The sequence below is a fragment of the Pseudophryne corroboree genome, chromosome 2 (genome assembly GCF_028390025.1).
Source record: "Pseudophryne corroboree isolate aPseCor3 chromosome 2, aPseCor3.hap2, whole genome shotgun sequence".
In the NCBI taxonomy this organism is placed as follows: Eukaryota; Metazoa; Chordata; class Amphibia; order Anura; family Myobatrachidae; genus Pseudophryne; species Pseudophryne corroboree.
In genome coordinates, this window is record NC_086445.1 from 732,255,385 (window position 1) to 732,278,446 (window position 23,062).

The 23,062-nt window shown below is 41.8% G+C and overlaps 1 long non-coding RNA gene and 1 pseudogene across 1 annotated transcript in view; one reads left to right on the plus strand and one right to left on the minus strand.

Moving 5' to 3' along the window:
- The window catches only part of LOC135051148 (uncharacterized), a 43,966-nt gene extending 39,329 nt beyond the window's left edge, over positions 1-4,637 (plus strand). The window contains exons 4-5 of the long non-coding RNA XR_010242069.1: positions 3,454-3,619; positions 4,455-4,637. This is a non-coding gene — a long non-coding RNA (uncharacterized LOC135051148). The remainder of the gene's footprint in view (positions 1-3,453; positions 3,620-4,454) is intronic.
- Positions 4,638-5,041: 404 nt separating this feature from the next.
- Positions 5,042-5,160, minus strand: LOC135052028 (5S ribosomal RNA; annotated as a pseudogene).
- Between the last annotated feature and the right edge of the window lie 17,902 nt (positions 5,161-23,062).

The window sequence follows — 23,062 nt, forward strand, 5'->3', positions numbered from 1 at the left end:
TTTGAGCAATCTCAATTAAAGTGTGGTTTATAATTTAATCAGGTGACACAATGTATTGGTTTAGAGTAGAGATGTGCGGGTTCAGATTTCCTCAGTTTTACTCAGTTCTCAAAAACGGCATCTTATTGCCTATTGGCTATTACATGTTTTGCATGTAAGATCAATCCGAATAAATCTGAAACTGTGCTAGTTTTCAAAAACGTAAATCTGAAGCCGCTCGTCTAGATTAGAGTAAATAAGAGCAAAGCATGCAGATGAGTTGTGCGGTATGTTATGCACTCCATGGGATATACTATCACTACAGAGATAAAGGGTTAGAGTACTTCTAATAAGATGCTCTATCACTACAGAGATAAAGGGCTAGAGTACTTCTAATAAGATGCTCTATCACTACAGAGATAAAGGGTTAGAGTACTTCTAATAAGATGCTCTATCACTACAGAGATAAAGGGCTAGAGTACTTCTAATAAGATGCTCTATCACTACAGAGATAAAGGGTTAGAGTACTTTTAATAAGATGCTGTTTGGCAATTTGCTGCCTTGACAACATGGTAGTTTGTTCTAGTTTTCATGAATTGTCGATGTTGATTGGGAAGACAAACATATGGTTTCTTGGATCAGGTGTACAGTATCACAGAAGACCAATACATAGTGATTTTGGGTCAGGATTATCACAAATGCATACTTCCTCCAATAATTCCTCTATAATTCTTATGACCTCTTATTGTGGTAATATTATAGGTAGCCTAGAAGGGACCACATACCAACAAAAATATAACTTATAAGCGTTCTCCAGCATGTGACATAGAAGGAAATGTAATAGCCTCCAGATTAAAAAAAAAAACTGTTGAGTGTCTTGGAAGTAATGAGGCTAGAGACAACAGAATGACTGCCCATTAGATACACTGTACAACTTGTTAGATGTAATAGTCTGCAACTTGTAAACTCGACGGAAAATCACCAGCAAAACTCACAGGATAAAAGAAAGTGTCTCTGATTTTCAAGATTGTCCAAGTTGCCGGCATTTTATTATTTTTTATTATTATTATTATTATTATTATTATATTTTTTTTATAGGGTGCCATAAGTGTTTTTCAGTGCCTTACATACAGCACACACTAGAACAATATAGAGTACACAGAACTTAACATTACAGTTACAGAAAAACTTAAACAGAGCACAGGTGACAATTAGCACCTCAGTTCTCAATACACACTACAGCCGAGGTGAAAGGAAGCAAAGGAGAAGTTGGCATACTACTAGGGCAGGCAGCCACTGGAGAGATAAACAGTAATGAGTGAGAGGAGATCCAGGCATAGACATTCGCTATGTAGGAGAGAGCTGCAATTGAAGTGTGAGAGAAGAGGGTTGTGAGAATGGGAGGGAGGAGGGCTCTGCTCCACGGAGCTCACAATCTAGGGGGTGGGGGCAGACAGACAGGTGCGAGCAAGTGAAAAGTGACCTGATGGTAGGACGTAAGCGAGGTATAGATGGCCAAGGCATGAGGTAGCGGGTTGGGAGAGTGACTTTAAAACTAGGTTATTTGGAAGGGAACAGATGGGTTTTCAGTGCCTGTTTGAAGTTTTACAACGTCGGGGAGAGTCTAATAAAGCAAGGGAGCTCGTTACAGTGAAGGGGGGCAGCACAAGTAAATTTTATGCTATCTGTCTAGACATAACCGAACAAAGTGCAACATTAAACATAAATATTAAATAGAACAGAAATATTATTTACCACTACTTAAATATCAATTAAGGGGTTCCAAAAAAAAAAAAAAATATCTTGATGGGCAATAATTATTTAATTAATGGGGCACTAATATTAAAAAAAAGGAATATTTTAAATTATCACGCACATGCCACGCCCCCCCGTTTCACCGTTGCTGCCCCCGTTTAGCCACCTCCGCACCCGCAACACTCCATATCGGCCTAGGAAACGGACTGTTGCCACCCCCCTCCCGCTCAGCGACCCCTGCAGAAAATGCGGGTGCATGCGCAGGTCGGGCACTGTGCATGCGTCCACATCCTTTTAGCAATTATTGCGGTTGGAGCACTTACTAGGATCCAACCTGAATTAGGCCCATTGCCCGAATTAACATAAAACTATTTTTGTCTGAAGAATTTTAAATGTTATTATTTTTTAAAAACATTATTGCTTTAATATTAAACATACAGTATTTAAATACAGTAGTTCAGGCTCATCAATAATTGTATTTTTTATTTTTTTCGCAAGGGGCTTTAATGGAGTATTAAGCAATAAAATGGTAATATACTGTATGTTTAATGTGGCTGTGTATTATGTTCCGCTTGGACAAATACCTGAGAATAAAGGTAGTTTGAGCAATATCTCTGGTCACAGAAATTTTATGATGAGTTTGTTGTGACTTTGAATAGAAAGTAGCTGGAATCTTGCTGTCATTTAAAACTATTTTAAACTCTTCGAAAATCTACAACCTATTACATTACCCACATAGATTTTTAGAAAGGTTCTGTCTGATGGCAGACCACTGGTGTCATTTTAGATATTCCTTTAAAGTCCTACTTCTCTTTGTTCTGATGAAGGGCTCTGATATCATATCCAAAGGGGTATCCGGACTCTAGGTTGACACCAATTAGGTCGACACCCATTGGTCGACAGTGGATAAGTCAATACTAGAAATAGGTCAACATCAACAAGGTCAACAAGAAAAAGGTCGACATGAGTTTCACATTTTTTCAAATATTTTTCATACTTTACGATCCACGTGGACTACGATTGGGATCGGTAACCTGTGGCGAGCGAAGCGGTAGAGGAGTGAGGCACCTTGCCCGCAGCATGGTGAGCGAAGTGAGCCATGCAAGTGGATGCGGTGCACTAATTGGGGTTCCCGGTCACTTGACAGAGAAAACGACACCAAAAAAACATAAGAAACTCATGTCAACCTTTTTTCATGTCGACCTAGTTGATGTCGACCTAATGGTCATGTCGACCTATTTCTAATGTCAACATACCCACTGTCGACCAATTGGCGTCAACCTACTGGGTGTCAACCTAATCGGTGTCGACCTTGAGTCCAATACCCATCCAAAGGACAGATACATTTTATTTATGTTGATACGAGACCCTTGGAATGGAAGAACAAAATCACTGTCCTATGAAAATTGTCCCCATGATACAGATGTACGAGAGAAGTGTTTTAGATTCATGGGTCTGTAGAAGCTAGAAATCCTAAATACAGTAGCATGGCAAAAGAAGTCAGGTACATCAGAGCAGCTTTGTTTCCAAGACATAATTTCATGAAGGAATCCAAATGCCGCATAGCACAAGGGGCCTAATGAGACCTGATCGCTGTTGTGCAAAATCGCAAAGGGGACGATTATTGAATGACTGTGCATGCGTACGGATCGTAATTCGCAGACGCGATGCCAAACTGCAAAAAAATAAAAAAAATCCTGTGTCTCTTTTGTTTGCTAGGCGTATGCAGATTGATTGACAGGAAGCGAACGTTTGGCGGTGGTAACTGCCCATTTTCTGGGAGTGTCAGCTCTGACCCGAACAGCCTATTTTCCTGTTTTTTTCGCACTGTAGAGTAAGTCCTGGGCTATGTACAGACTGCACAGACTGGAAAAATCATTTGATGGTGAGTTGCGAACGGATTTGCAGCTGACTGGCAATTGCAAAGCTTTTTCGCAGACTACACAGACTTGCACGGGCATATTTTTACTCTGGCTGGGCAGCGATTATCCGATTGCAAACCTCTGCAAATTCGCAGAGGTGTGATCAGGGGTTCACTACGGCTGGCCGGCGGTCGGGCTCCCGGCGACCAGCATACCGGCGCCGGGAGCCCGACCGCCGGCTTACCGACAGTGTGGCGAGGGCAAATGAGCCCCTTGCGGGCTCGCTGCGCTCGCCACGCTACGGGCACGGTGGCGCGCTACGCGCGCCACACTATTTTATTCTCCCTCTATGGGGGTCGTGGACCCCCACGAGGGAAAATAAGTGTCGGTATGCCGGCTGTCGGGCTCCCGGCGCCGGTATACTGAGCGCCGGGAGCCCGACCGCCGGTAACCAGAAGACCACCCGTGATCAGGTCTGAATTATGCCCAATATGTTAAGTGTGCCGCTAAGTAACTCTTACTAATGTTTGGAGAACTAAACTCTCCATCTGTTGATGAGTTGTGCAAACTCTTTCATCTGATATTAGGCCATCTCATTGACCAGAGTAATCTATTTATTTTCAAACTACAGGTACAAATTAAAACACTGAAGAGTAGGATACATTGTTAAAGGTAAAATGTAATTGATTGAAATCCAACTACTTTGCAACTTGAATCCTGGCTTCTCCACTTCACCTTTGAAGCTTCTCTGGAGCAGTTCAGAGTAACAGAGTTTAGCCACATGGGAAACAAGTTGAAATACAAATTAAAAATGGTATATAATTTTAAGACTTATATGTATTATCTGTTTCATTATAGCAATGTCATACCTCAATCCAACAATCAAAAATGCAGATTGCTGGCCATCAAAGATCATCGAACTGTCAGGCAATCAGGGAAAGTATGAGACAGCAAAAAGGAGAAAAAAAAGACTCTTTTGTGGGCGCACTCTTATCTTAAACTAATGTATGAAATATCGGAATAAATATAAAATTTAACTTTTATTGATAACACAAAGTAAAAGGGTCAGTGGTCAATGAAGATTATAATGAACAAAGTAGCAATGAATTGCCGGTACTAAATAAATCACAAGAGAAACTAAAATACAATTAATAACAATCAAATGCTAATATTAGCATGATATTAATTCCGACTGCCGTAGTCCAGTCACAGTGTCATGAAAGGTTAATACAGGATAAGTTGAAAACAATTAAGACACTGAAGAATATTATAAGTCCTACGTTAGCATATGAATGTAACACCTGTTAGAGATTAGAATGTATATAGGCAAATGAGCATGATGTTACCAGCTGTCATGAGAGAAAAGAACAAAGAGCAGTAGGAAAAAAGATGGCAGAGTGAATCTGCTGTCAGTGTTAGACTCTGAGCGTGATGAACCGGTCTGTACTCTACTATACTGAGTCTTCCTCAAGGGTCGCCCACTTGAGTACTGACCCAGCCCAACACTGATTAGCTTCCAAGATCGGACGGTTTTGGGCGTTACCAGTGTGGTGTGATAGTAGAGAAAAGGGATAAACGATAGTCGGATGCTCTGGAATCACTGATGAGAGTTCACGAATTTTACAGAAGAAGCGGAGAGGACAATGGAGATGAGATGGATCTGCTGCCAATGTTAGACAGGGATAATCCTTGAATCAATGGTGAGAGTCCACGAAGGATAGATGCAGATTGAACAAGAAGGGGGAGAAGGCTAATAACCAATTTAATAAGTCAATGAGATATAAAATGTCCTAGATAGTGACAGTTGTCAATTACTTCCAAATGTCCTGACATTCTTTAGTCAGCTGGTTAGATAAATATGCAGTGCCAGAAAGGTCTAACAGGTGTCTGGAATAAGAGATATAAATACCAGATATTAGAGTCTAACAAGCATCTGGAGTAAAGGATATGAGCCCAAAGGGGGGAAAAAACCAATGTAACACATGCAACAGATGATAGCTTTGATATTATGCACATTAAAGTTTCCACACCAATGATACTCCTGTATGGGATGGGAGTATCTGTCTAGGATGAAGATATAAGTCAGGAAAAAAGGGGGGAGGTTTTGATTAACAATGTAACAGATACTCTTGTATAGGATGAGAGTATCTATAAGTATCTAAAATGAAGATATAAGCCAAAAAAAAGCTTTTTTTTTTTAACAATGTAGCAGGTGTACAGAAAGAATCTGTGAGGCTATGAGTCAGTATAGACAATACAAGTAAACATCTGCAAATCTAAATATAGTAAGGTTGGAGAGATAACCCCAAAATTGATACTCAAAACCTCCAAACACGGAACGTATTGATAATTGGATGCTGCTTATGACATGAGCAAATAACTTATGACATGGAGAAATAACTTATGACATGGAGAAATAACCCCAAAATTGATACTCAAAATCTCCAAACACGGTACGTATTGATAATTGGATGCTGCTTATGACATGAGCAAATATGAGTATGGATAAGCCTGTCTGCGCATATAATAATTAAATAATTATTTCGTAAGGAATAAATTTGAAAGGCAATAACAAATAAAGTACTGCTATTACCAGTAGGGAAATGTCAAATGACATGTCCTAATTCCCATAGCATGGTGTCACCGTCGATTGGGGAATTAAACGTGGAAGCCGTGCTGGAAAGTACAGAGTGCAAGTGGAGATGGACGTCCCGTGCTGTAGTCGGTCTGTGGCAGCGAGTGTCAGATGTGAAGTCTTGAGACAAAGTGTTCCCGTCAATGGGAGACGGAGCGCAGCCGCCCGGTTAGAGAGACACAAACCACGATCCGGTGTGGACGTCCCGTAATGAAAGTCTCTGTCATTAAAAGGTTGATGATGTTGCTGAACGGAATAATGGGCTGAGAAAGTCCAACCTCGGAGAGTTTGTGAATGTTCCTTCGTGTAGAAAGGCTCAATCGTTCAGACGATGAGGGACGCTTCAGGGCTCGAATACCACAGGGCAGCGGCAGATGTATGAAGACATGCGGCACTTCGGACAGCCGGAAAGAGATGATGTCGGAAGACGCGTTTCACCCGTATACCGGGCTTGATCACTTCCACTTCACCTTTGAAGCTTCTCTGGAGCAGTTCAGAGTAACAGAGTTTAGCCACATGGGAAACAAGTTGAAATACAAATTAAAAATGGTATATAATTTCAAGACTTATATGTATTATCTGTTTCATTATAGCAATGTCATACCTCAATCCAACAATCAAAAATGCAGATTGCTGGCCATCAAAGATCATCGAACTGTCAGGCAATCAGGGAAAGTATATATGCTAAAATTCCCAGATTTTCCATACCCAAACATTTGTGGTTGGGACCGGAAAATCAGGAAAACTTAACATGTTGAATATTCCTGATCCAGGCATCAGGAATTGGGAAATTGTGACAATCCATATGTGGCCTTCAGTTAGTACTATTAAGATGGCCATGGAGCTTGATTAAGTTTATTTTTGTTAAAAGTAAGAGAACCACTTCACAGATAAAGAGCCCCTTTATGGTGATATGTAACATAATTAAAAGGAAAAAAAAACAAATCTGTTATAAAAATGCCAAAGTGCAGCTGTCTAAGCAGTTGTTTTCTAAAAATGCTAACAATTTCATTAATTTGTCAGGATAGTCTTCTAATCAGTTTTCAAGATGTGGGCTTTCATTGCGACTGAAGTGGGAAAAAAAAAGTTTAAAACTATATAACATATAAAGAATCTTTGTTTGGACTTACCAAGTGTGTCACCCACTGCTATGTCTGTATTGATGTCAGCTGTGTAGCTTCTGGTTATGGTTGTCTCCTTTGAGGTCTCTTTTTCTCTCGGCTGACTTATATCACATTATGCTAACACAGCCAGTAAGTATGAGATCTGGGAGAAAGGTGTGCAAGCACATGATGTACAGGGTGATTGATAAGTGCCTGTGTTTGAAGACAGATGGCGCCACTGACATCAAACCTGTACAGTATATCATCATTTAGTGTCATCTTGTACAGTATATCATCATTTTGTGTCATCTGTCAAACAACGACTGTAAGAATTTCAGATAAATTCATTGTGTACTTTTGTTTTGGTAGCTGTTGGAAGTGAGCAATTTTGAGTTTTTTTTTTGAACTATGGAGAAAGTGCAGTACCGATCGATGATTAGATTCTTGTTTTTGGATGGAAAGACGTGTGAGGAAATCAAAGAACAGTTGAAAGCCATTTATGGGGACCTTTCACCTTTGATGACAACCATCAGATATTGGTTCAATGAATTCAAGCGTGGTTGTACATCTGTCCTCAATGAAAAGCATCCAGGTCACCCAATTGAGGTGACTATGGATGAAATGGTCAACAAAATCCATGATATTGTATTGGCAGACCGGAGAGTGAAGATCAGAGAGATTGTTGAGATCGTAGGCATCTCATTTGAATGTGTGCAGAATATCCTACATGAACATTTTGGCATGACAAAGCTATTGGCAAGATGGGTGCCGCATTTGCTCACTGTGGACAACAAGCGGAATCGAAAGACCACTTCGAAGCAGTGTTTGGACCTGTTTAAGCGCAATCCGAAGGAGTTTCTGCACTGTTTCGTGTCTGTTGATGAAACATGGATTCATCACTACTCGCCAGAAAAGGAACAGTCAAAACAGTGGACTTCACCTGGCGAACGTGCACCAAAGCAGACGAAGACGATTCCATCAGCCGGAAAGGTCATGGCACCATTTTCTGGGATTCGAAAGTCATACTCTTCATCGACTATTTGGAAAAGGAAAGAAAATTATTGGGCAGATTCGACGACGCATTGAAGAGGAAATGGCCCCACTTGGTGAAGAAAAAAGTGCTGTTCCACCACGACAATGCGCCGGCACACTCGTCCCACATCACCACAGCAAAATTGGTGGAATTGGGCTATGAACTGCTGCCGCATCTGCTGTATTCTCCAGATTTGGCCCCCTGCGACTTCTTCCTGTTTCCAAACATGAAAAAATGGCTCGGCGGAAAGAGTTTTGCATCGGACGAGGAGGTTATCGCCGAAACTGAAGCCTATGTCACAGAGTTAGACAAATCCTATTTTTTGGAGGGCTTGAAAAAAGTTGGAATATTGTTAGGCCAAGTGTATCCAGCTAAATGGGGAATATGTTGAAAAAGAAATCAAAATTTTCCCAATATTTTTTTTTTCTTGCTTAACATGGGTACTTATCAATCACCCTTGTATCCTGTGTGGACTCATGTACTGTCTCCAGCAACATATCAGGAAATTTACAGTAACCATTCATTTCATGGTGATTAGGGTATGTTAGGATACGTTGCCCGACAGCCAATTTCTTGCTCCTGTTACTCCCCTGCTAAGGTTTTGCTCCATTACAAGACACTTGGGTGTCTTTTCATGTAGTTCTGCAGTTATGGATTGTTTCTTTTCAGCTTAGATAAGAAGCAATTGATGTATACTCTTGAAATACAGTATGAAAAAGTGGTCTCCCATGATCCTATCTTCTGCTGTGGTCTTCTGTGTTACTATGGATTCAGTATGTAGGTTTGGTCTGTGAATGCACCACTGTCTAGGCAGCTGTTCTTGAAAGGGAGAGGAGCAAGCGATGATGATGGGAAGATAACTTCCCTGCCCTTTTTCATTTTTAAGTAACGTTTATGCCATCCCGAGATGGTGAATCTGAACACAGAAGAGAAATGGAAAGCTGAGCTACAGTATGTCCCCATATTACTGTATTGGGAAGCTATCCAGACACAGAGCGGGGACTCATTTGGAGAATTCTTGAATTCCTCCATGATAACCCACATCCTAAATAGAATGATGCAAGGAAAAACAATGTTTTCAGTTAAATGGGGCTTTTCGCTACTTTTGAACAGACCCCTTACTTTTGTGCTCCATATGGAAGAAGTACTGTATTTTATCTTCCAAGAAGATCAGTACATTGTTAGCAGTCAGTTTGACATTAGGAAGTGTGTCCTGGCTTACTGATTCCTGAGGGCCAAATGTAGTTTTCTTTGCCAATAATATATACCCATGTTCTGTACAAAGACTATATTCTAACTTAAAGGTTTTGTTATGCTTATTACCATTTAGATTATAATTATGTATTGCATTTGTGCAATTTAAATATAAAAAGATAAACATTTTAAAATTCTATTCCTAGACTCTACCTATTTTCTATTATGATGTTAGCGCATCTACCTAAGAGTGCACTAGTCAGTGATGATGCATTTGCTTCTCCACTCTCCTCTGCACTTCCCTTCTCATTTTATCATTTTACAATACCTTGAGGCAAGACCATCTCAACATATAGACAGGGCTGCCATCACAACGATTGGGCCCGGCACTGACAAATTAGGCAGCCACCCCCCCCCCACACACTGCCCCATGGCCAGTATACACTGTTCCATAGCCACACACAAACAAACTCCATAGACATGTCCCACAGAGACACACACATACTGCCCCATAGACATAGACAACACACACACACACACACACACACACACACACACACACACACACACACACACACACACTTGCCCCATAGACATGTCCCACAGAGATACAAACACACTGCCCCATAGACATAGACAGACAGACACACATACACAGTCCCATAGACACACACACACTGTCCCATAGACAGACAGACAGACACACACACACACACACACACACACACACACACACACACACACACAAAACTGCCTCCAGGCTCTCCTTCCACTCCCCCTGCATCTCCCAAAGCTTACCATTGAGAGGGGGCCTGGTTGGCAGCAGTGTGGATTGGGGGCCGGGCCAGCTGCGCACTGGCAGGCAGCCACGGAGGGACAGAGCCATAGCAGTACATATTATGTACATATTATCTTACAAATATGTTTAACATTGTTGTTGCTTAAATACTTTAGACCCATTACAGGGTAATGTGTACTGTACACATAGTGTTCTGATATTTCACTGTTCAAGCTTTGATATACTGTAGGGAGTTGTGTTTGCAATCTCTGCCTCCTCTCTGTAGCTGGCCACATCCCCAGTTATGTCACAAACCATTCCCAATTATACTGTATATGAAAAATATTGAAGTTTGCAGACCGGCAGTCAATCAGGAGCTGCTGCTCAGCAGTTCCTGATTGGCTGCCGGTTTGCGAGCTCCAATTGGCTCACAATCGTCTCTTTAGTCATAATATTGCTGCAGATCTGTCCCTCCATGGCTGCCTGCTGGTGCACAGCTGGCCCAGCCCCCAATCCACACTGCTACCAACCGGGCCCCATCTTGCCAGGGTCTGTAGTTCTGACAGCCCCCCCTTGTTGGCGAGCCTGCATATAGGCACACTGGGCAACTGCCCAGGGCTCCACAATTGAAGGGGCATTTGAGCACAGGTTGGTGGTGGTCACACAATCAGAGCAGCAAGGCAGCATTCTCTACATACCTCCCAGCCGGGAGCCAGACCATGAATGATTGTCAGCATGCTATTGATTAGATGTCTGGAGCTATTCACCAATCATAGTGCAGACAGCCATTCGCTGTATGGAAGCATGTGGAAAGATGGCGCAGGAAGGGCAAGTTATGATTTTTCAACATTGGTTCCTGTAAATGGGTGGGTAGGGGGCAGGGCCCAAGTGCATTGCTTTACCCAGGGCCTACAATCCTGTTAAGATTTCCTTGGCTTGGGGAGTGGTCTAATGGCAACTTATTTTTATATACAGTATAATTGGGATATGACATCACTGGGGATGTGGGCGGATACAGAGAGGAGGCAGAGATTGCAGACCCAACTCCCTATATGTCAAGGCCTGCACAGTGAAATATCAGAACACTATGTGTACAGAACACATTGCCATGTAATGGGCCTATTTAAGCAACAACATTATTAAACATATTTGTAACATAATTAGATTAAGTAGAATATAAAGAGTTAAATAATTTTTTTCAAGATGATATACTTCTTGTACAACAGTAGAAATACGAGCTTTTCTTTTGAAGCATTCAACTTATTATGATAATTTAGCTAAATGAAATTTAGCATTATGTTGCTAGGTATTAATTTACAGCAAGTTTAGACAGAACTGGGCATGCAAATGTAATAATTAATAATACAGCAGGAAGGCAAGTTAATAATCAGTTTGCGGTTGAACTGACATAAGAGAAAATGATTATTTAGTATTATTGCTGTGAATGCTTCATTATGCTTTGCCAAGAGGTTTTTATATTTCCTCCAGAAGTTCTAAATAGCACTCTGAGAAACTGCAGCACTTTTACGACATTTCACATCTCCCCTAATTTAAATATGTATTTGGATTGTGATATAATTTTTTAACGTATGTAACAAGGATTGGAATTGATAGCGATATTCATCTTGTAAGTTGAAGAGAATCATAATAATAATTTTCTCAGTATGCTTTGTATTCAGGAACAGTCTTTTTACAGTGCACCAGCCACTACCACCACTTTGCCAAAATCTATAATAAATCATAGTGTCAACATTTGCGTCCTAAGGGTTACCTTCCTTCTTAAAGATAAAGTGAGATGGATCCTTCATTTCAGCTTCATCCTGGCTGGATTGCCCTTTATAATTGACAAGTTCTCTATAAGAGAAAATCAATCCAACCATAGTATCAACATTTTGATCCCTGGAGGATGATTCTTCAAGAGATGAATTGGACTTCTCTAGGCCTGGACTCCTCAACAAGTCATATATTTTCTAAGAGACGGATGGAGAAAAGTAATCCGGGAGGTGCACAGCAACTTGTCTTGCATGTGAAGAGGTCAAAGTTTATGCCTGTGTATTGCGAGTAATGTATAAAAAGAAGTCTAACGGTACTGCTTGCTGATGAAAATGAAATTAAGTATTAGTTATCCAATATCAACTACTGTAAATCAGCATTTTGTACTACATAGGTAAGTAGAAATCACTTCTAATAGTAAAGAGCCGGATGTTTTCCGGTGCCTGCACTAAAATAATATTTTTTTCTAGATTACATTTATTTAATATTTGTTTGCAGAATATTTAAAAGGCTTCAGGCCCAAAGGCAAATCCAAAGGTTGATACCACCACATAAGATAGAGCTCCATTATGTGTGTGCCATTGTGTAACTACCATTGATTGCACCAGAAAAAGAGCGCCAATTTCACACATACTGACTCATTATTCTGCTAGAATAAACACTAATTCAGATAATAAAATAAAGGAGATGTGTCCTTCAAATATAACGAAAACTTTATAAAAATGGACAATAGTTTATCATTACAATTTAAATTAGGCAATTAAAAAAATACATTTTATTGTGGTCCCAACCTTGTAAAAATGCAATGTGTTGTGCAGTATTCATTGTCTGATTGGAATTGTTAGCATGCACATCCTGTTTCCTGTTTCACTAATATCACATCATACCAAAATATCAGACAAACCAGCTCCATAGGTAAGAGTAAAAGTATTATTTTCTTTGGAGACAGCTTCATACAAAATAGGATTCACTACTCAAAAAATCTTCTATAGTGTACTAAAATCTTAGAGAAATGTGTGTAATGATTGCTACAGATGAAAATGATACAACTATATTTGAAACATTTAAAAAATATATTTTGCACGTTACAAATATGATCACAAACAATGTAGTAAAGAAATGTGTTGCAAAAAATGCAAATTTATAGAAGAAAAATACTTTTGTAAATCTCTCTGATAAAGTTCCATATATAATGTATGCAGTGAAAAAAGTCATTGTTGCAAGAATCTACAGTGAAGCCCATTGACCACAATCCGTTTAAATTGCTTTATATTTCTGCACATCTAAATGCTCAGCCTTTACTTTCAGAACACATATAATTTAATGTTGCATTGGGTCACATGTACTGTACATAGGCTGCTTGGGTAACAATCTAGCTTAGCCTGGGAATTAAAAGCATTAATCATTTGCGCTTGAGTTGTGTTGGTCAACTTTCTTCATGACAGACTTGAAATAATTTTAATTAGATTTTCATGTCTTGAAATAATTTATTGAACACAACATCCATTAAATAAATGTCGGTATTTATTAAATGCCGCTGATCATATTTTATAACATTTATTACCACTTATCATGTTAAATTATCTTCCTTTGTAAATATATTGTGTTCTGTTGCAGAAAGCCTTTTCATTACATCTTACATGTCCTGTGGGAATGGGGCAGCAGTTGTTTTCTTTATACATTATTGTTAAGTTGTAAAGCAAACTAAATCATCTCTTCCTTTTTTGTTGTTGCTGTTGTTTTGTCTGATTTATGACCAAGCTATAGATAAAAGGAAACATGGAACTAAAAGATCTGTACATTACTGTCAAACTGAAAAGCACTATATGTGAAAGTTTCAATCTAGAAAAATAGAATATTTGCTTTACTTATTGCAGCGGAGTACTATCTACAGACTTGATACATCATGCTTGCAAAACTTAAGACATGACATTTCTTGGTAGAAGAATATTAAATTTTTAAACCACATTAGCAGGCAGTAGAACTGTGGAGGATGGCAATATTGTTGTACTAAATTTAACAGCGACAGTTAATACTGTGGTTAACCAGTTATGACATCTCCTCATTGTTATTGGGTATTAGAACTCATGACACAAATTGTAGATGTATGCTGTATGTGGGTGGGAGAAGTTGCATTGCTGCCATCCACTTTGTCATACAGGAAGTGTTTGTTATACAGGAAGTGTTTGTTATACAGGAAGTATATTTGCAGTTCTTGTTTAGCATAAGTGCAGTGAGTACATACGCTTTTGCAGCTTTCCAGAGTTCATGAATTAACCCTCTCAGATGACATCCTCCTGTGTGATCAGCATTTTGTGATTCATTATGCCCAAGGTTTCTCATTAGGCTATCCAGGAACACCATGGGGAAGGGTGTCCTGTTTTTTCCCTCTATGGCTTCTTACATTGAGAGGCTTTCTCTGCCTGTGCCTTCTGCAATTATTTAATGCACCATCATGCCAAGGAACCTCCCACTCTCTATGAGGTTCCTAACCTATCTTAGTACATCATTGAATGGAGGGGGAAGAGTACCTTATGTTAGTGGATTCGTATTCTGGTTCATCATTCCCACAACCAAGTTTAAACTTAGATCAGAACTTGAGAACAACTTGGGGTACAGGACATTTCTATGCCCTTGCCCAATAGTGAGCCAATTCTGACACCAGACACACCACTAGCCTTTTTCTTTGTTACAAAGTCTGAAAGAATTCAAAATTCCAGGACTATGTTATTTAATCTACCATTTTTTTAGTTTACGTTTGTTGTTTGTTGCACACTACCCCCACAACCAGCACCTGTCACACTGTCGTGTATCCATACATCTGCTTGTTTTATAATGTTAAAAAAAGGGTGATGTACTGTCAATGTATGCTGTAAATAAATGGTGGAAATTGCATCATTGCCATCCACGTTATCATACAACAAGTGTTTGTTATTCAGTATATGTAGTGTTTGCCTTTGTAGTCATTACAGGTCTCATATAGCAGTCGATTAGAGACGCGTTTCCCCGCTGACTAATGAAGCCGCCGATGTGCTGAATTGCTGTAAGGTGGGGAAACACGTCTCTTACCGACTGCTATATGAGACCCGTACTGGCGGAATTTGTTTGTACCGTATGAACTTTCTCCTGATTATTGGGACCTTCTGTATCTCCGGATAAGGCTTGTGTCAAGGTCGTGAAGCACCAGAGCTGAACCCACTGCCCAGAGGGAGGAAGCGGTAAACTATCTGCTTTATAACAGCATGGCCATGCTCAACATCAACTGCTAAGTATAACCCTGCAAAACAAATCTCTAATTATGCATGCTTATTAACTTCTCTCGCTTGGCAAACTAACAACTAGCTATTGGGACATTTACTAGAGATGAGCGCCTGAAATTTTTCGGGTTTTGTGTTTTGGTTTTGGGTTCGGTTCCGCGGCCGTGTTTTGGGTTCGACCGCGTTTTGGCAAAACCTCACCGAATTTTTTTTGTCGGATTCGGGTGTGTTTTGGATTCGGGTGTTTTTTTCAAAAAACCCTAAAAAACAGCTTAAATCATAGAATTTGGGGGTAATTTTGATCCCAAAGTATTATTAACCTCAAAAAACATAATTTACACTCATTTTCAGCCTATTCTGAACACATCACACCTCACAATATTATTTTTAGTCCTAAAATTTGCACCGAGGTCGCTGTGTGAGTAAGATAAGCGACCCTAGTGGCCGACACAAACACCGGGCCCATCTAGGAGTGGCACTGCAGTGTCACGCAGGATGTCCCTTCCAAAAAACCCTCCCCAAACAGCACATGACGCAAAGAAAAAAAGAGGCGCAATGAGGTAGCTGACTGTGTGAGAAAGATAAGCGACCCTAGTGGCCGACACAAACACCGGGCCCATCTAGGAGTGGCACTGCAGTGTCACGCAGGATGTCCCTTCCAAAAAACCCTCCCTAATCAGCACATGATGCAAAGAAAAAGAAAAGAAAAAAGAGGTGCAAGATGGAATTATCCTTGGGCCCTCCCACCCACCCTTATGTTGTATAAACAAAACAGGACATGCACACTTTAACCAACCCATCATTTCAGTGACAGGGTCTGCCACACGACTGTGACTGATATGACGGGTTGGTTTGGACCCCCCCCAAAAAAGAAGCAATTAATCTCTCCTTGCACAAACTGGCTCTACAGAGGCAAGATGTCCACCTCATCTTCACCCTCCGATATATCACCGTGTACATCCCCCTCCTCACAGATTATCAATTCGTCCCCACTGGAATCCACCATCTCAGCTCCCTGTGTACTTTGTGGAGGCAATTGCTGCTGGTCAATGTCTCCGCGGAGGAATTGATTATAATTCATTTTAATGAACATCATCTTCTCCACATTTTCTGGATGTAACCTCGTACGCCGATTGCTGACAAGGTGAGCGGCGGCACTAAACACTCTTTCGGAGTACACACTTGTGGGAGGGCAACTTAGGTAGAATAAAGCCAGTTTGTGCAAGGGCCTCCAAATTGCCTCTTTTTCCTGCCAGTATAAGTACGGACTGTGTGACGTGCCTACTTGGATGCGGTCACTCATATAATCCTCCACCATTCTATCAATGTTGAGAGAATCATATGCAGTGACAGTAGACGACATGTCCGTAATCGTTGTCAGGTCCTTCAGTCCGGACCAGATGTCAGCATCAGCAGTCGCTCCAGACTGCCCTGCATCACCGCCAGCGGGTGGGCTCGGAATTCTGAGCCTTTTCCTCGCACCCCCAGTTGCGGGAGAATGTGAAGGAGGAGATGTTGACAGGTCGCGTTCCGCTTGACTTGACAATTTTGTCACCAGCAGGTCTTTCAACCCCAGCAGACCTGTGTCTGCCGGAAAGAGAGATCCAAGGTAGGCTTTAAATCTAGGATCGAGCACGGTGGCCAAAATGTAGTGCTCTGATTTCAACAGATTGACCACCCGTGAATCCTTGTTAAGCGAATTAAGGGCTGCATCCACAAGTCCCACATGCCTAGCGGAATCGCTCCGTGTTAGCTCCTTCTTCAATGCCTCCAGCTTCTTCTGCAAAAGCCTGATGAGGGGAATGACCTGACTCAGGCTGGCAGTGTCTGAACTGACTTCACGTGTGGCAAGTTCAAAGGGCATCAGAACCTTGCACAACGTTGAAATCATTCTCCACTGCACTTGAGACAGGTGCATTCCATCTCCTATATCGTGCTCAATTGTATAGGCTTGAATGGCCTTTTGCTGCTCCTCCAACCTCTGAAGCATATAGAGGGTTGAATTCCACCTCGTTACCACTTCTTGCTTCAGATGATGGCAGGGCAGGTTCAGTAGTTTTTGGTGGTGCTCCAGTCTTCTGTACGTGGTGCCTGTACGCCGAAAGTGTCCCGCAATTTTTCTGGCCACCGACAGCATCTCTTGCACGCCCCTGTCGTTTTTTAAAAAATTCTGCACCACCAAATTCAAGGTATGTGCAAAACATGGGACGTGCTGGAATTTGCCCATATTTAATGCACACACAATATTGCTGGCGTTGTCCGATGCCACAAATCCACAGGAGAGTCCAATTGGGGTAAGCCATTCCGCGATGATCTTCCTCAGTTGCCGTAAGAGGTTTTCAGCTGTGTGCGTATTCTGGAAAGCGGTGATACAAAGCGTAGCCTGCCTAGGAAAGAGTTGGCGTTTGCGAGATGCTGCTACTGGTGCCGCCGCTGCTGTTCTTGCGGCGGGAGTCCATACATCTACCCAGTGGGCTGTCACAGTCATATAGTCCTGACCCTGCCCTGCTCCACTTGTCCACATGTCCGTGGTTAAGTGGACATTGGGTACAACTGCATTTTTTAGGACACTGGTGAGTCTTTTTCTGACGTCCGTGTACATTCTCGGTATCGCCTGCCTAGAGAAGTGGAACCTAGATGGTATTTGGTAACGGGGGCACACTGCCTCAATAAATTGTCTAGTTCCCTGTGAACTAACGGCGGATACCGGACGCACGTCTAACACCAACATAGTTGTCAAGGACTCAGTTATCCGCTTTGCAGTAGGATGACTGCTGTGATATTTCATCTTCCTCGCAAAGGACTGTTGAACAGTCAATTGCTTACTGGAAGTAGTACAAGTGGGCTTACGACTTCCCCTCTGGGATGACCATCGACTCCCAGCGGCAACAACAGCAGCGCCAGCAGCAGTAGGCGTTACACGCAAGGATGCATCGGAGGAATCACAGGCAGGAGAGGACTCGTCAGACTTGCCAGTGACATGGCCTGCAGGACTATTGGCATTCCTGGGGAAGGAGGAAATTGACACTGAGGGAGTTGGTGGGGTGGTTTGCGTGAGCTTGGTTACAAGAGGAAGGGATTTACTGGTCAGTGGACTGCTTCCGCTGTCACCCAAAGTTTTTGAACTTGTCACTGACTTATTATGAATGCGCTGCAGGTGACGTATAAGGGAGGATGTTCCGAGGTGGTTAACGTCCTTACCCCTACTTATTACAGCTTGACAAAGGGAACACACGGCTTGACACCTGTTGTCCGCATTTCTGGTGAAATACCTCCACACCGAAGAGCTGATTTTTTTGGTATTTTCACCTGGCATGTCAACGGCCATATTCCTCCCACGGACAACAGGTGTCTCCCCGGGTGCCTGACTTAAACAAACCACCTCACCATCAGAATCCTCCTGGTCAATTTCCTCCCCAGCGCCAGCAACACCCATATCCTCCTCATCCTGGTGTACTTCAACACTGACATCTTCAATCTGACTATCAGGAACTGGACTGCGGGTGCTCCTTCCAGCACTTGCAGGGGGCATGCAAATAGTGGAAGGCGCATGCTCTTCACGTCCAGTGTTGGGAAGGTCAGGCATCGCAAACGACACAATTGGACTCTCCTTGTGGATTTGGGATTTCAAAGAACGCACAGTTCTTTGCGGTGCTTTTGCCAGCTTGAGTCTTTTCAGTTTTCTAGCGAGAGGCTGAGTGCTTCCATCCTCATGTGAAGCTGAACCACTAGCCATGAACATAGGCCAGGGCCTCAGCCGTTCCTTGCCACTCCGTGTGGTAAATGGCATATTGGCAAGTTTACGCTTCTCCTCCGACAATTTTATTTTAGGTTTTGGAGTCCTTTTTTTTCTGATATTTGGTGTTTTGGATTTGACATGCTCTGTACTATGACATTGGGCATCGGCCTTGGCAGACGACGTTGCTGGCATTTCATCGTCTCGGCCATGACTAGTGGCAGCAGCTTCAGCACGAGGTGGAAGTGGATCTTGATCTTTCCCTAATTTTGGAACCTCAACTTTTTTGTTCTCCATATTTTATAGGCAGAACTAAAAGGCACCTCAGGTAAACAATGGAGATGGATGGATTGGATACTAGTATACAATTATGGACGGACTGCCACGGTTAGGTGGTATAAAAAAACCACGGTTAGGTGGTATATATTATAATAATAATACAATTATGGATGGACGGACTGCCTGCCGACTGCCGACACAGAGGTAGCCACAGCCGTGAACTACCGCACTGTACACTGGTTGATAAAGAGATAGTAGTATACTCGTAACAACTAGTATGACACTATGACGACGGTATAAAGAAAGAAAAAAAAATACCACAGTTAGGTGGTATATATTATAATAATAATACAATTATGGATGGACGGACTGCCTGCCGACTGCCGACACAGAGGTAGCCACAGCCGTGAACTACCGCACTGTACACTGGTTGATAAAGAGATAGTAGTATACTCGTAACAACTAGTATGACACTATGACGACGGTATAAAGAATGAAAAAAAAACCACGGTTAGGTGGTATATATTATAATAATAATACAATTATGGATGGACGGACTGCCTGCCGAGTGCCGACACAGAGGTAGCCACAGCCGTGAACTACCGCACTGTACACTGGTTGATAAAGAGATAGTAGTATACTCGTAACAACTAGTATGACACTATGACGACGGTATAAAGAAAGAAAAAAAAATACCACGGTTAGGTGGTATATATTATAATAATAATACAATTATGGATGGACGGACTGCCTGCCGACTGCCGACACAGAGGTAGCCACAGCCGTGAACTACCGCACTGTACACTGGTTGATAAAGAGATAGTAGTATACTCGTAACAACTAGTATGACACTATGACGACGGTATAAAGAAAGAAAAAAAAATACCACAGTTAGGTGGTATATATTATAATAATAATACAATTATGGATGGACGGACTGCCTGCCGACTGCCGACACAGAGGTAGCCACAGCCGTGAACTACCGCACTGTACACTGGTTGATAAAGAGATAGTAGTATACTCGTAACAACTAGTATGACACTATGACGACGGTATAAAGAATGAAAAAAAAACCACGGTTAGGTGGTATATATTATAATAATAATACAATTATGGATGGACGGACTGCCTGCCGACTGCCGACACAGAGGTAGCCACAGCCGTGAACTACCGCACTGTACACTGGTTGATAAAGAGATAGTAGTATACTCGTAACAACTAGTATGACACTATGACGACGGTATAAAGAAAGAAAAAAAAATACCACAGTTAGGTGGTATATATTATAATAATAATACAATTATGGATGGACGGACTGCCTGCCGACTGCCGACACAGAGGTAGCCACAGCCGTGAACTACCGCACTGTACACTGGTTGATAAAGAGATAGTAGTATACTCGTAACAACTAGTATGACACTATGACGACGGTATAAAGAAAGAAAAAAAAATACCACAGTTAGGTGGTATATATTATAATAATAATACAATTATGGATGGACGGACTGCCTGCCGAGTGCCGACACAGAGGTAGCCACAGCCGTGAACTACCGCACTGTACACTGGTTGATAAAGAGATAGTAGTATACTCGTAACAACTAGTATGACACTATGACGACGGTATAAAGAATGAAAAAAAAACCACGGTTAGGTGGTATATATTATAATAATAATACAATTATGGATGGACGGACTGCCTGCCGACTGCCGACACAGAGGTAGCCACAGCCGTGAACTACCGCACTGTACACTGGTTGATAAAGAGATAGTAGTATACTCGTAACAACTAGTATGACACTATGACGACGGTATAAAGAATGAAAAAAAAACCACGGTTAGGTGGTATATATTATAATAATAATACAATTATGGATGGACGGACTGCCTGCCGACTGCCGACACAGAGGTAGCCACAGCCGTGAACTACCGCACTGTACACTGGTTGATAAAGAGATAGTAGTATACTCGTAACAACTAGTATGACACTATGACGGTATAAAGAATGAAAAAAAAACCACGGTTAGGTGGTATATATTATAATAATAATACAATTATGGATGGACGGACTGCCTGCCGACTGCCGACACAGAGGTAGCCACAGCCGTGAACTACCGCACTGTACACTGGTTGATAAAGAGATAGTAGTATACTCGTAACAACTAGTATGACACTATGACGACGGTATAAAGAAAGAAAAAAAAATACCACGGTTAGGTGGTATATATTGTAATACAATTATGGATGGACGGACTGCCTGCCGAGTTCCGACTGCCGACACAGAGGTAGCCACAGCCGTGAACTACCGCACTGTACTGTGTCTGCTGCTAATATAGACTGGTTGATAAAGAGATAGTATACAATACATACAACAATATACTACTATACTGGTGGTCAGGCACTGGTCACCACTAGTCACACTGGCAGTGGCACTCCTGCAGCAAAAGTGTGCACTGTTTAATTTTAAATTAATATAATATTATGTACTCCTGGGGGCTCCTGCTATAACAACCTGCAGTGCTCCCCAGTCTCCCCCACAATTATTATAAGCTTTGCCTTTTATACATTGATGTGCAGCACACTGGGCTGAGCTGAGTGCACACAGACTGAGTCACACTGTGTGACTGGCTGCTGCTGTGTATCGTTTTTTTTCAGGCAGAGAACGGATATAGCAGAGAACGGATATATTATATTAAAATAAATAAAAGTTAACTAACAACAACTGCACTGGTCACTGTGGTAAACTCTGTCTGACTCTGCACAATCTCTCTCTCTCTTCTAATCTAATTTCTAATGGAGAGGACGCCAGCCACGTCCTCTCCCTATCAATCTCAATGCACGTGTGAAAATTAGAGATGAGCGGGTTCGGTTCCTCGGAATCCGAACCCGCCCGAACTTCATGTTTTTTTTCACGGGTCCGAGCGACTCTGATCTTCCCGCCTTGCTCGGTTAACCCGAGCGCGCCCGAACGTCATCATGACGCTGTCGGATTCTCGCGAGGCTCGGATTCTATCGCGAGACTCGGATTCTATATAAGGAGCCGCGCGTCGCCGCCATTTTCACTCGTGCATTGAGATTGATAGGGAGAGGACGTGTCTGGCGTCCTCTCCATTAGAATAGAGATAGATTAGATAGAGAGAGAGAGATTGTGCAGAGTCGCAGACAGAGTTAGTTTACCACAGTCAGTGACCAGTGCAGTTGCTAGTTAACTTTTATTTAATATAATATATCCGTTCACTTCTCTCTGCTATATCCGTTCTCTGCCTGAAAAAAAAAACGATACACAGCACAGTCAGTCACACAGTGTGACTCAGTCTGTGTGCACTCAGCTCAGCCCAGTGTGCTGCACAGTCATCAATGTATAAATTAAAAGCTTATAATTAATTGTGGGGGAGACTGGGGAGCACTGCAGGTTGTTAGCAGGAGCCAGGAGTACAATTATATTAATTAACAGTGCACACTTTTGCTGCAGGAGTGGTGACCAGTGCCTGACCACCAGTATAGTATTGTTGTATACTACTAATATCTCTTTAAATATCAACCAGTCTATATTAGCAGCAGACACAGTACAGTGCGGTAGTTCACGGCTGTGGCTACCTCTGTGTCGGCACACGGCAGGCAGTCCGTCCGACCAGAATTGTATTATTTATTATTATATACCTACCACCTAACCGTGGTTTT